Here is a 10,411-nt window from a genome sequence, read left to right as displayed (position 1 = left end):
ATGGAAGGCAGCTGCACCGGCCCAGAGTCAGGATCAGTATTCCGTAGGGCTTTTCATGAAGGTTTTGTACACTTTTATGAGTTTTCCTCAAAACAATGTTGGCTCTGTGAAAACATAGCAAGGCGGCAACCACCTTCGGAGGCCAGCTGGAGGCAGGTTACGGCTGGTCATCAGGCCAAATGTTTCCAAAGACTGCACCCAAAGAGTAACCCAGAGTCTTACCACAGAAGTAGACTTGGGGAGTCAACTACCATTTATTATGGAGGGCCAGACTAAGTATGTTGGACTTTCATGCATTGAAAGACCTGTTCCAGGAAGTGAACTAATATTGTCCAATATGTCACAACGTAAAGCACACACTGATTTTGAATGTGGGAAAATGTGCACGTGCAGTTTGGGAATGCTCATTTCAATTTGGAGTATGCTGTGCAATAATATTGTTTTTACAGATACGAGTAAATTACCGATGTCGTGCTCTGTAACCCCTTACCTCGTGTTAATGCTCCACCTTTCCCTCACTAAAGTCCAGAGGAAAATATGTCACATTATTTAAATAATGCTGTACTCATGCCCAGGTTTATAACTGGCAAGCCTAAAGTTTGCTTGCGAGCCAAAAACGAACATTCCATTTTTAGCTGCACTGCCGTGCACATGACACACATGAAAATGGAAAGCATGAAGGTGTGTTCGACCGGTACAAGTTGAGAATATTTCGTCTGTATTACTTTGATTCCGAGTATTCTCATACTGTATGTTTTGCATGAAACACCTTAAATACAACTTACTTTTCAGGGATGTTCAATCTCTCGTGCAGTAGCTAATATATTGTTCTTTAAAGTTTCATGTAGTTTGAGCACCAAAAAAATATATATTTTTTAAACGTTTTGAAACGACTTCAAGAATTATTATTACTTTGGAATTCATGTGCAATTTATTTTGAGGAAGCGCAGAGTCCTTGTTCGTCTTGCTGACTGCACAGCTGAAGGATCGTGGAAAGCCGAGCAAGCGCCCGCCGAAGTGTCGTGGCTAATAAAACTCTCCATTACAAGTGGGAACAGGTGAGTAAACCCTGCGTCAGAAATTGTGCATTCAAGTACATTGTGCATTGTGCAATCAAGGCATCTGACCCTCCATGGGAAATCGACGACTTTCTCATATCTAAGGCAGATGCAGTGGAAAAGAAGGAAGAGAGAGAAGAGAAAAAAAAAAGCCTGTACTTCGCAGGAACATCAGGCCGGATGTTTTCTTTGGAGCAAACCTGAATAGTTACTCATGAAAATAGAATGAAACGGATACCTTGGATGTTGCTGTTTAACACCTATTGTTGAACTGATAAATATTTCAAAATACAGCCAAAGGCTTTGTTGTTCACTCAGCATAGATGTTAATGCAGAGGGAAACTTTTTTTTTTACAAGCAGGTGGTGCCTGTAATTAGCTCCTTTCTGGCTCCTGCCTGCCTTCTCACGTATGGGATCCATGGCCAGCTGTTGAAATGTCTGCTTCCCTAAATGGTGGGGGAGCAACTTTGCTGATGCAGTTAGTTATTCCTTCTCCTTGTGTATGACACATACTGACTGTTTGTGTTATGTTCCACGCAGACACAGCCTATGGAAAATATGGTCCCATTATCTGCTGCTTCAGTAGATCCCCATAGCATTGGAAGAGTCGACGTCTGCCGTACTATTTTACTTTGCAGGAAAGGTCAGTGATTATCGTCAAAATTACTTGCCCTCTCAAAGAGCAGAATCGGTGGTCATTAAGCCTGGTGTTGGCTTAGTAGTTAGGGTGGCTGGCTTGGGATCTTTGGGTCCTGAGTTTGAGCTCCGTTTTCCACTGAATTAACACCAGGTGGGGTTGACTCAGCCTATCATCCTTCCGAGGTTGGTGAAATGAGTTCCAGTGTACTGGTAGAGGGGTACAGCATCAGCGGCATAGTCACGCCCCAACAAAATGAAAGCCAAGCCGCCATACGCAAGAAAAAGAAGAATCAGTGGTTATGAGGAAAGGTACATGGTTTCTGCACTTTCCACTGGTATGAAATGAAAACAGGTGTCTGAAAACCATATGATGTAAAACATCCAATCATATTGTGTACCATAAACTATATAAAACAATCATAAACAACGAATGGTCTTGAAGGTTGAGCCATTGAACATTGGAGTCAAACTGATACAAGATAGATTCTATTGACGAGACAGCATTTTAAAGATTACTTCCACTTTCATCTTGTCTAAGTTGTAAGTAATGTCATGGAATTCATTATTGCTGCTGACATCAATTCTTTCTTCTTCTCAAAACAGCCTGATCTGTGACCATCAGTTAGGATTCCAAGACGGTCATTCAACTCTGGACATGCTGCTGCTCTTCTCTCCACAATGGATGGAGGTCTGAAATCTCAAACGAGGTCAAGACTGTCTCCATGGATATAACTCTGGCATTCAACACACAGCCTGGCATCCTACTCTTCTTGCCAAGCTCGCTGCCTGTGGCATGCAAAGCCATCTTCATACCTGGATTTCTGACTTCCTCCTCCATTGGCACAATTAACCAATTGCTATCAATAGCACCCTCTCCTCGCATTTGTCAGTGGAGCCTGGATTGCCCGAAGCCTCCACATAAACGACCTCCACTCTGCTCTGGAAAAACCCTCTCTTCCTTTTTGCAAATGACTTCATGTTGTATTGTACAGTACCCTAACCCACTGACAGGCACACAGCAGCTGCATCATGATCTGCTGATCTGAATTTTATTAGATGCTGGTTTGATAAATGGAGCATGTCATTCAACTCTGGCATGTTTTATTCTCACCCTGTATTTCCTCAAGGAGCATCAAAATAACCCTCATATCTATTTATCTTGTCATTCATGAGAAGCAATTCAGTGTTTTGAACTTCGAGGCTTTACCATCAACTATCACCTCCTCTGAGCTGATCATCAAGCAAAAATGGGCTCCAACACCAGTCACAGGCTTGGCATCCTCTGTCGCCAACAGCATAGAAAGATATAGTCTGACATTATCATGAAACATTTTCATTACAAAGTCAAAAACAAAACATGGCGATATTACAATTGAAGTGTTCAAGCAGTTTTTCACCGTTACCACGGAGTCGCATCCATTCTTGCAGACAATTCTAGGCAATCAGGTTCAAGTGACATAATTTCCACACCTTCATGTAATGCACAGAAGTGTATCGATTTCTGCATCCAACAAAAAGGTTTGCTTTACCCTTACTGTGCTGTGAACAGAGACCATTGTGGCAGACAAATCTGGACTTGGACATTGGAAATTGTTTGCATGGTACAGCAAGTGAGTTCCATCAAGGTGCATCCACAAGAGTGTTTTTTTTTTTCAGATTGAACCAGCTGTTAAAATGTGCTGCTGTACTTTGGATCCTCAGGGCCTGAGAAAATGTTTTATGGCGGGTGCAACATGCTTACATTGAGACTGCAGATGGTGAAATCGTTTGATAAAAAGAATAACAACAACAATAACCCACCTGTGTATCTCCATGGTCAGACAATGGAAGAGCTTTAGTCTCTTGAACTTCTAGGCCTCACAATCAGCCATTACCTTTCCTCAGCAGACCACATAACAAAGCTGGCTTCCAAAACCAGCCGTGGACTGGGCATCCTCTGTCTTTCTAAGTCTTTCTTGAAAATATCAGACGTACTCACAGCCTACAAAGCCTTTGTCTGGAGCTCAATGAAGATCTGCGCTCCCTTTTGGGCTGGCGCCACAGCATCACAGCTATCTCCCCTACACCTTGTGGAATCTAAATCAAGATTTCCCACAATGACGCCGAATCACAACACCTGTTGCCTTCACATCACAGAAAAGTCGGTGTTATTTTTTTTAACCACATGTTGTTCGTCTTTCAGCTGCTCCCGTTAGGGGTCGCCACAGCGGATCATCCGTTATGATCCGCATTCTGATTTGGCACAGGTTTTACGCCGGATGCTCTTCCTGACGCAACCCTGGTCGCCTCTTACGACACAGAGATAAGGATTGGGTTTCGCCATGATTCTGGGCTGCCCTACACCCTCTCATAGCGCGGCCCAGCGTAGAGCGCCCGTCCTCAAGCGATCCTCCAACCCAAGCCTCCGAGTAGCCAGATTACAGGCGCATGCCACTATGCCTGGTCTTTTTTTTAACCACATCTCCTCCCTCTTTTCTCTCAGCCCTCTAAGCCTCCACTGCTCATCCACGATGCATGAGCTCTCCCTGTAACCCCTCTTGATTAAACTAAAAAAAATCCAGGCTTTCTGTGCACCTTCCGCTTTCTTGTTATTTTCTTCCATTTATGGAATGGCCTTCCAGAGGTGGTTCAGCTGCATTATTCCCTCAATGGCTTCAATCAAATCATGTGCCACCGTCTCATTTCATCCCTTATTCTTAACCGTGATCTTATCTCCTCCAATTAATCTTTCCTAACTCAAACCTCCCACTTGCAGGTTCCTTCCCTTCCTCCATTATGTTTTCCTGCTGCTTCATCCCCTTGCTCGACGTTGTGTCAAAATGTTGCCCCCTTGCCCCACTCAGTACGTTCCCTTTTATGCTCTGTCATCCAGCCCTTCCATGAGCCTAGATTTTGTCTGAAAATATAATGGAGGTAGTCCAACAGTTCATAATGATGTGGTCAAATTTTTTTAAAATCTTCATACAACAGTGAGCAGAAGTGTTGAATGTCTCAGGAAAGGAGGTTCAGCAGTTGAAATGTTTTCCTCGCACCTCGTCTAATTATTAGGATGTAACATCTCTGTTCCTTAAACCTCTGATGAAGGATCAGATCAGATCGGTGAATCCGTGATGAATCTGCATCTATCGAGTGTGGTCATAATTTCTTTCTGTTCCTTTTGAAATGTGACTATCAGATCACATCACCCATCATGTAAAACTTGCTCTAAATTTGTTTGGAAATACCTTCATTCTTATTTCTTATCAGTAACTGGAGTTCCTTGCCATTGCTAGAATATTTAAAACGAATGATATTCCAATTGTTTTCTGTACTCCGGTTATAAAGCCTTGTGGAAGAGCTGGACGACAGAGGATTACGTAAGTTCAACAAAGTGACAGTGGATTCCAGGGGAATAGGCAAACAAGGGACACAAACAAACATCAGAGTAAGAAATCGATAGAGCTACAGGGTGCAGGGTTAACGAGAATATAAAAATAATGTGTAGGTGTACAGGGGACATCATGGAATAGCACTGGACTGCTGCCCTGAAGCAAAGAAGCACAAGAGATTCCAGCCCGATAAAAAAGGAGTATAAATGAGCAGAAAGGTTTGATTTGATTAATCTGACAATCAGAAATAATTTCAAAAGAACTCTGTGATATATTGTATGGAACGCGTGATTATTTCAACCCATCAACCCATCGATATGATGCAGTTGTGGGGTCATTAGGATGGCTGTAATTAGTTGCACACAAGCCTTTCACCTGTGTGCTCCTTGCAAGGTGCATCAAAATGTGGGACGAAGGTGAAGTGTGAAGCTATGTGTTTTATGTTATGCCTGATGTTGGCTTAATAGTTAGGGTGGTGGGCTTGGGATCCAAGGATCCTGAGTTCAAATCCCACTCGGCTGTTGAATTAATACCAGGTGGGGTTGACTCTGCCTGTAATCCTTCCGAGGTCGGCAAAATGAGTGCCAGCTTGCTGGTATCCTGTGTCGGAGTGGCGACTCGTCCAGTATTGTGCCCAATAGCCAAGGAGACTGCTCTTGCAGCACCAATGCTCTGCACAGAGTATGGTCCCAATGGATGGATGGATGTTTCATGTACATGTTTCATGTACAATAATTCCACCTCCAACCTATCAAAAATGAATAGCAGTAATGGTCCAAGCTGTGATTAGGGCACTTAGAGCTGGTCATCATGTAAGATAGTAAGTAGCTCACAAGCAAAGTTTGCGATGCATTATCAACAATATTGTCCCATGACTTTATGACAAGGATAATAATGTAAGATCAGGTCTCTTGAACATCTCACAAACACTGAGTACAACTAAATACGCCAATACATTAGCAACTAGAACGGCACTTGGTGGAGCGTATATCTCCACCAGGATGAACAGTTTACGTTTTGTATCCCACTGATGGGCTGGATCTGGATCTGGACCTGAACCAAAATCGAATCGATTCATCTTTGTCACAATCCCAAACCTGTCCACCAAGTTTCGGCTGAATCCGTCCACAACATTTTCAGCTATTTTGCTCACAGACCGACAGCGGTGGAAACATAACCTCCATCCACCTCCGGTGGAAGAATTGGTCAAGGAATTATTTATTTCCATTCTGCTCTCCATGCAGTCAAACTCTGGCCTTAAAGGAACACATCAATTTCTCAACAAATCCGTGTCCACCTTCCAAATACTAAGTTGTCTATCTGTTCACCTCCATATTTTTCCTTTTCACCTGTCAGTGGGATCTCCTACATGTCAATACCATTTTTATCCCCAGTTATTTCAAGTAGCAACTCAACTCTGCCCTAAGTCTGCGTCTTCAACGAGACAATTTGACGTGGTACCACCACAATTACAGATCATTGGGTAAGTCACGTGATTTGATTTGATTTGATGATTCTGTTGTGGTTACCCAAGCTAAGTGTCGGTTCGGAAAGAAAAATGGGTCAGATGTATCTGGAATGATTTTGGAAGTATTTTTGGTTCACGAGTAAGTAAGTGACCACTATATTCGTTATGGGTGTGTGTCTGTCTGTCTGTCCTGAACATAGCTCTGTGGGTTTTGATCCGATCCTGATAGAATTTGGGTGGGAGGTGTATATCATGACCTAGTTGTGTTTTCCTGAGAATGGGCGTGCTGCACCCATTTTGGGCGGAGCCACGCCCAAAAAACATGTGTTTTTAGGGGGTAGCCTATTTCAAGTTACATCTTCTCCGAGGGGGTTTGTCGAATCTGGCAGGGGTTTCCGTATTTGATTAGCCCAATGGCACCTGCATAGCCCCACGGAGCTCCATTTTTCATTTTCGTCCCAAGGACAAGGTCACAAGGTCACGAACTGAGAAAATGTCAAAAAAATCAATAAATTGGGCATCGAGCTCCTCGGGTTTTCAACTGTTTCGAATTAAAGTTGGTATGCAAGTAGTGCTCTTCGAGTACTACAACTTTCATCATTTACGTTTTTCCCGAGTCCCGCCAGTTTGCCCGTGGCGTCCCCTCGAAGGTCAAAAAATAAAAAAGGCGAACCGTGTACATTGCTCGTGAACCATCGCCGTCTCCAGACTTGTATTGTTTTAAAATTGATTCGTAAAATCCACAGAAAGTTTGGTAATTGTTCCTTGGAAACATCAATTCGTGGAGACGCTGCTCCCTCTCGCGGCACGAATCGTTCTCCGTTGTTCATGTCGACAAGTTGCGCTTGTTACTTATTCTGTAGAATTGTGACTTTAAAGAGATCAGTACAACGACATCCCTCGTATGCCCTGCATAGCCACCTTCATATCAAATAGTTTTTTAATTTATTTACAGGAGTGAGGCTCGTGGAAGAGAAACTTATAATAGACAGGACAAATGCCAAGGGAATGAACGATCAGGAAGAGAGGAAAAGAGGAGAGGAAGGAGGGGAGAAAAGACTGAAATTAGCAAGTAAAATTATTGAGTTAGGAAAGGTCAACTTGGGTCATGGGTCATTAATTTGATGGGTCATTAATAAGATCATGGGTCATTAATTTGGGATGACAACAGATGACGGTGCACTGCTTTCTTGAAGTCCTGGAGGTAAGAGAATAGTAGTTACTTACTCAGATGCCCTTTTCCATTAGTGGGGCAACTTAGCTAAATATAGCATAACAATTGTGCATCTTGTGAGGAAAGCGCCAAATTTGGTACACTAGTAGCCTAACATATTATGAACAGATTTGGATATTGGGCCATCTCAAATTTTTTGATGACAGTGGAAAATGGCTGCCACAGCCATCAGTGGCTGAATTTGAGATGGCCCAATATCCAAATGAGATGGCCCACTAGTGGGGCAACTTAGCTAAATAGCATAACAATTGTGCATTTTGTGAGGAAAGCACCAAATTTGTCTGAAATGGTAATAAACTAATGGTACTGAAATACCACAATTACACTGCCTTCTGTTTGTTCTTGCACCCTTTGGCCTCTCTTGGCTTTGTCCATCCCAGATTTCTGCAGGACGCACACGGTCTGCCAGTAACCCTCTTCTTATTGAACCCCCAAAATCCAGGTTCACTGCTCACATCCACTCATTTGTTCCTCTTTTCTCTCACCAGTGGAACAAACTTCCTCAGTCTGTTCAGTCCAATTTTTCCCTTCAGGGCTTCAAGACAGCTGTTCACCACTACCTCAGGTATACTCACGATGTCTTCCTACTCATGTCTTCTACCTGTCCATCTTCGACCTCAAATTACCCCATTCTCAAACACTCCTTGATTTGAGGTTATTATGATCCCCTCCCCCCCCATCTACCTCACCTCTTTTCATTTGTTAGTTTTCAGATGGTTTGTTCCTTTCTGTTTCATCCCCACTTTCCCGTATTCTTCTTCTTGTGTTTCATTCAGCTTGTGTGCAGCTTGTTCATCCCCATGTGTCCATCTCCCCCTCCCCTCGATCTCACTCTGACTTCTACTCTGCTGTTGGTATTTCCCCATTCCCATTTTGCTCTTGCTCTTCCACGAGTCTCCGTCATGGATACAAATAAACGGAAACAACGGGGGCAGGTGGAGACTTCAGCAGGCACTATCTGGTCTCAGTGCACCATGATGGTGTTGTCATGCAGGCACATATAGCACAGGATGGAGACAAGGAAATGCCTTCGTAGTTTATCAAACCATAAGTGTCAGCCACCAAGGAGAGAGAGAGAGAGAGAGAGAGAGAGAGAGAGAGAGAGAGAGAGAGAGAGAGAGAGAGAGAGAGAGAGAGAGAGAGAGAGAGAGAGAGAGAGAGAGAGAGAGAGAGAGAGAGAGAGATAGATAGATAGATAGATAGATAGATAGATAGATAGATAGATAGATAGATAGATATATGTAATGAAATGTAATCTCAAACCGTTCTGTCCTCCTTGGTCCCATCTCTCACGATGCGCATGTGTGGACACGGCTTTTACCCCCTTCAGACCTTCCTTCAAGCACACGTCCTACAATTGGCAGCTCACTGCCAGTGGGCGGCTCCTGATTTTGGGCCATTCTTCCACTTTGCAGGGCTCCACAACTCCCTCTTCTGCCCTGGCCTAAAATCCTTGGCTTAATGGCCTGTGAAGTTTCCATTTAAAGAGCGAAGCACTTTCCATGTGCTGTTGTGCCCACAAGTCTTCCACTTGGCCTCGACTGGACAGAAGGCATGATGCAGTACTCCTTTTCCTATTTTTCTCCAACATTACAATCAATGCTTTAGTTGATGCACACATTACATGCCATTTGCCCCTGACAGATCCTTAATACAGGTGTAACTCTAACCTACTCAAGCACATGGACCAAGCTATTCTTAGCACATTCTAACCAAGGATCCTCCTCCCCCCCACCCCTTCCCATTTGTTCACCAAACAACACTCTTGGATGTTTATTTGACCAAAAACTCTTCAAGAAGGACACCAACTAAACAAATAATGTGAGCATACCAGACACCTGGCTTAACATCCACCCAAGGGTCGACACAACCTGTGATGCAACACCGTGTCTGTGAAGCACCTGTCATACAGTTTATAGCCAGGTCGGGAATCTATTCCAGACAAGACAGCAGGTAAGTGTACTACCTCTGTACCATCTTCATACATGTACACACACACACACACACACACACACACACACACACACACACACACACACACACACACACACACACACACACACACACACACACACACACACACACACACACCACACCTTACTTGGGGTACATAATTAGATATTGAGAAGTAAAAATCAAATTGGCCGTTTCCTAGACTGTTGTGAGAATCTCATTCCGAATCCCTCTTGAACGACCCTCATAACTCGAGGTCAAACCTACATATCAAAATCTTTGCATTGTTGCTTGGAGACAGTCTATGATATGACAACCAATCCTCCCCAACCAATCCTTCCACAATTTCCACAACAAAATACAGTAAAAAAAAAAAATCCAACAAATGTAAATGCAATGATGCAGTCCAAGTGTAGTTTTCGTTATTTGTTTGTACTCCAAGATGGCAGATTGCAAATGTGGTGACGTCACATGCACACTTATTGAAGGGGGAGTTATAAAACATTATCAAAACAACATATTGTTTGTTATTTAGAAAGAAATCTTTCATTGTTGGGATTCTCACTTACCATAAGCCTGTTGTTGGCTCAGTGGTTAGGGTGGTGGCTTGGGATCCGAGGGTCCTGAGTCTCAGTGGTTAGGGTGACGGCTTGGGATCCGAGGGTCCTGAGTTCAAGCCTCGTTGCCCGC

The 10,411-nt window shown here is 43.4% G+C and overlaps 1 protein-coding gene across 2 annotated transcripts in view; it reads left to right on the top strand.

The window, feature by feature from the left end:
- Window positions 1-629: 629 nt before the first annotated feature.
- Window positions 630-10,411, top strand: part of LOC147028293 (uncharacterized) — a 70,848-nt gene continuing 61,066 nt past the window's right edge. For both annotated transcript variants that reach the window (XM_085878566.1, XM_085878565.1), the window contains exon 1: window positions 630-1,058. The gene's annotated coding sequence lies outside the window, so the exon portion shown is untranslated. The remainder of the gene's footprint in view (window positions 1,059-10,411) is intronic.

Source organism: Eptatretus burgeri, chromosome 4 (assembly GCF_056783735.1).
Source record: "Eptatretus burgeri isolate ZD-2024b chromosome 4, Ebu_testis_v1, whole genome shotgun sequence".
Lineage (NCBI taxonomy): Eukaryota > Metazoa > Chordata > Myxini > Myxiniformes > Myxinidae > Eptatretus > Eptatretus burgeri.
Note: the sequence above shows the minus strand (reverse complement) of the source record. Positions and strands in the feature narration are given on the sequence as shown.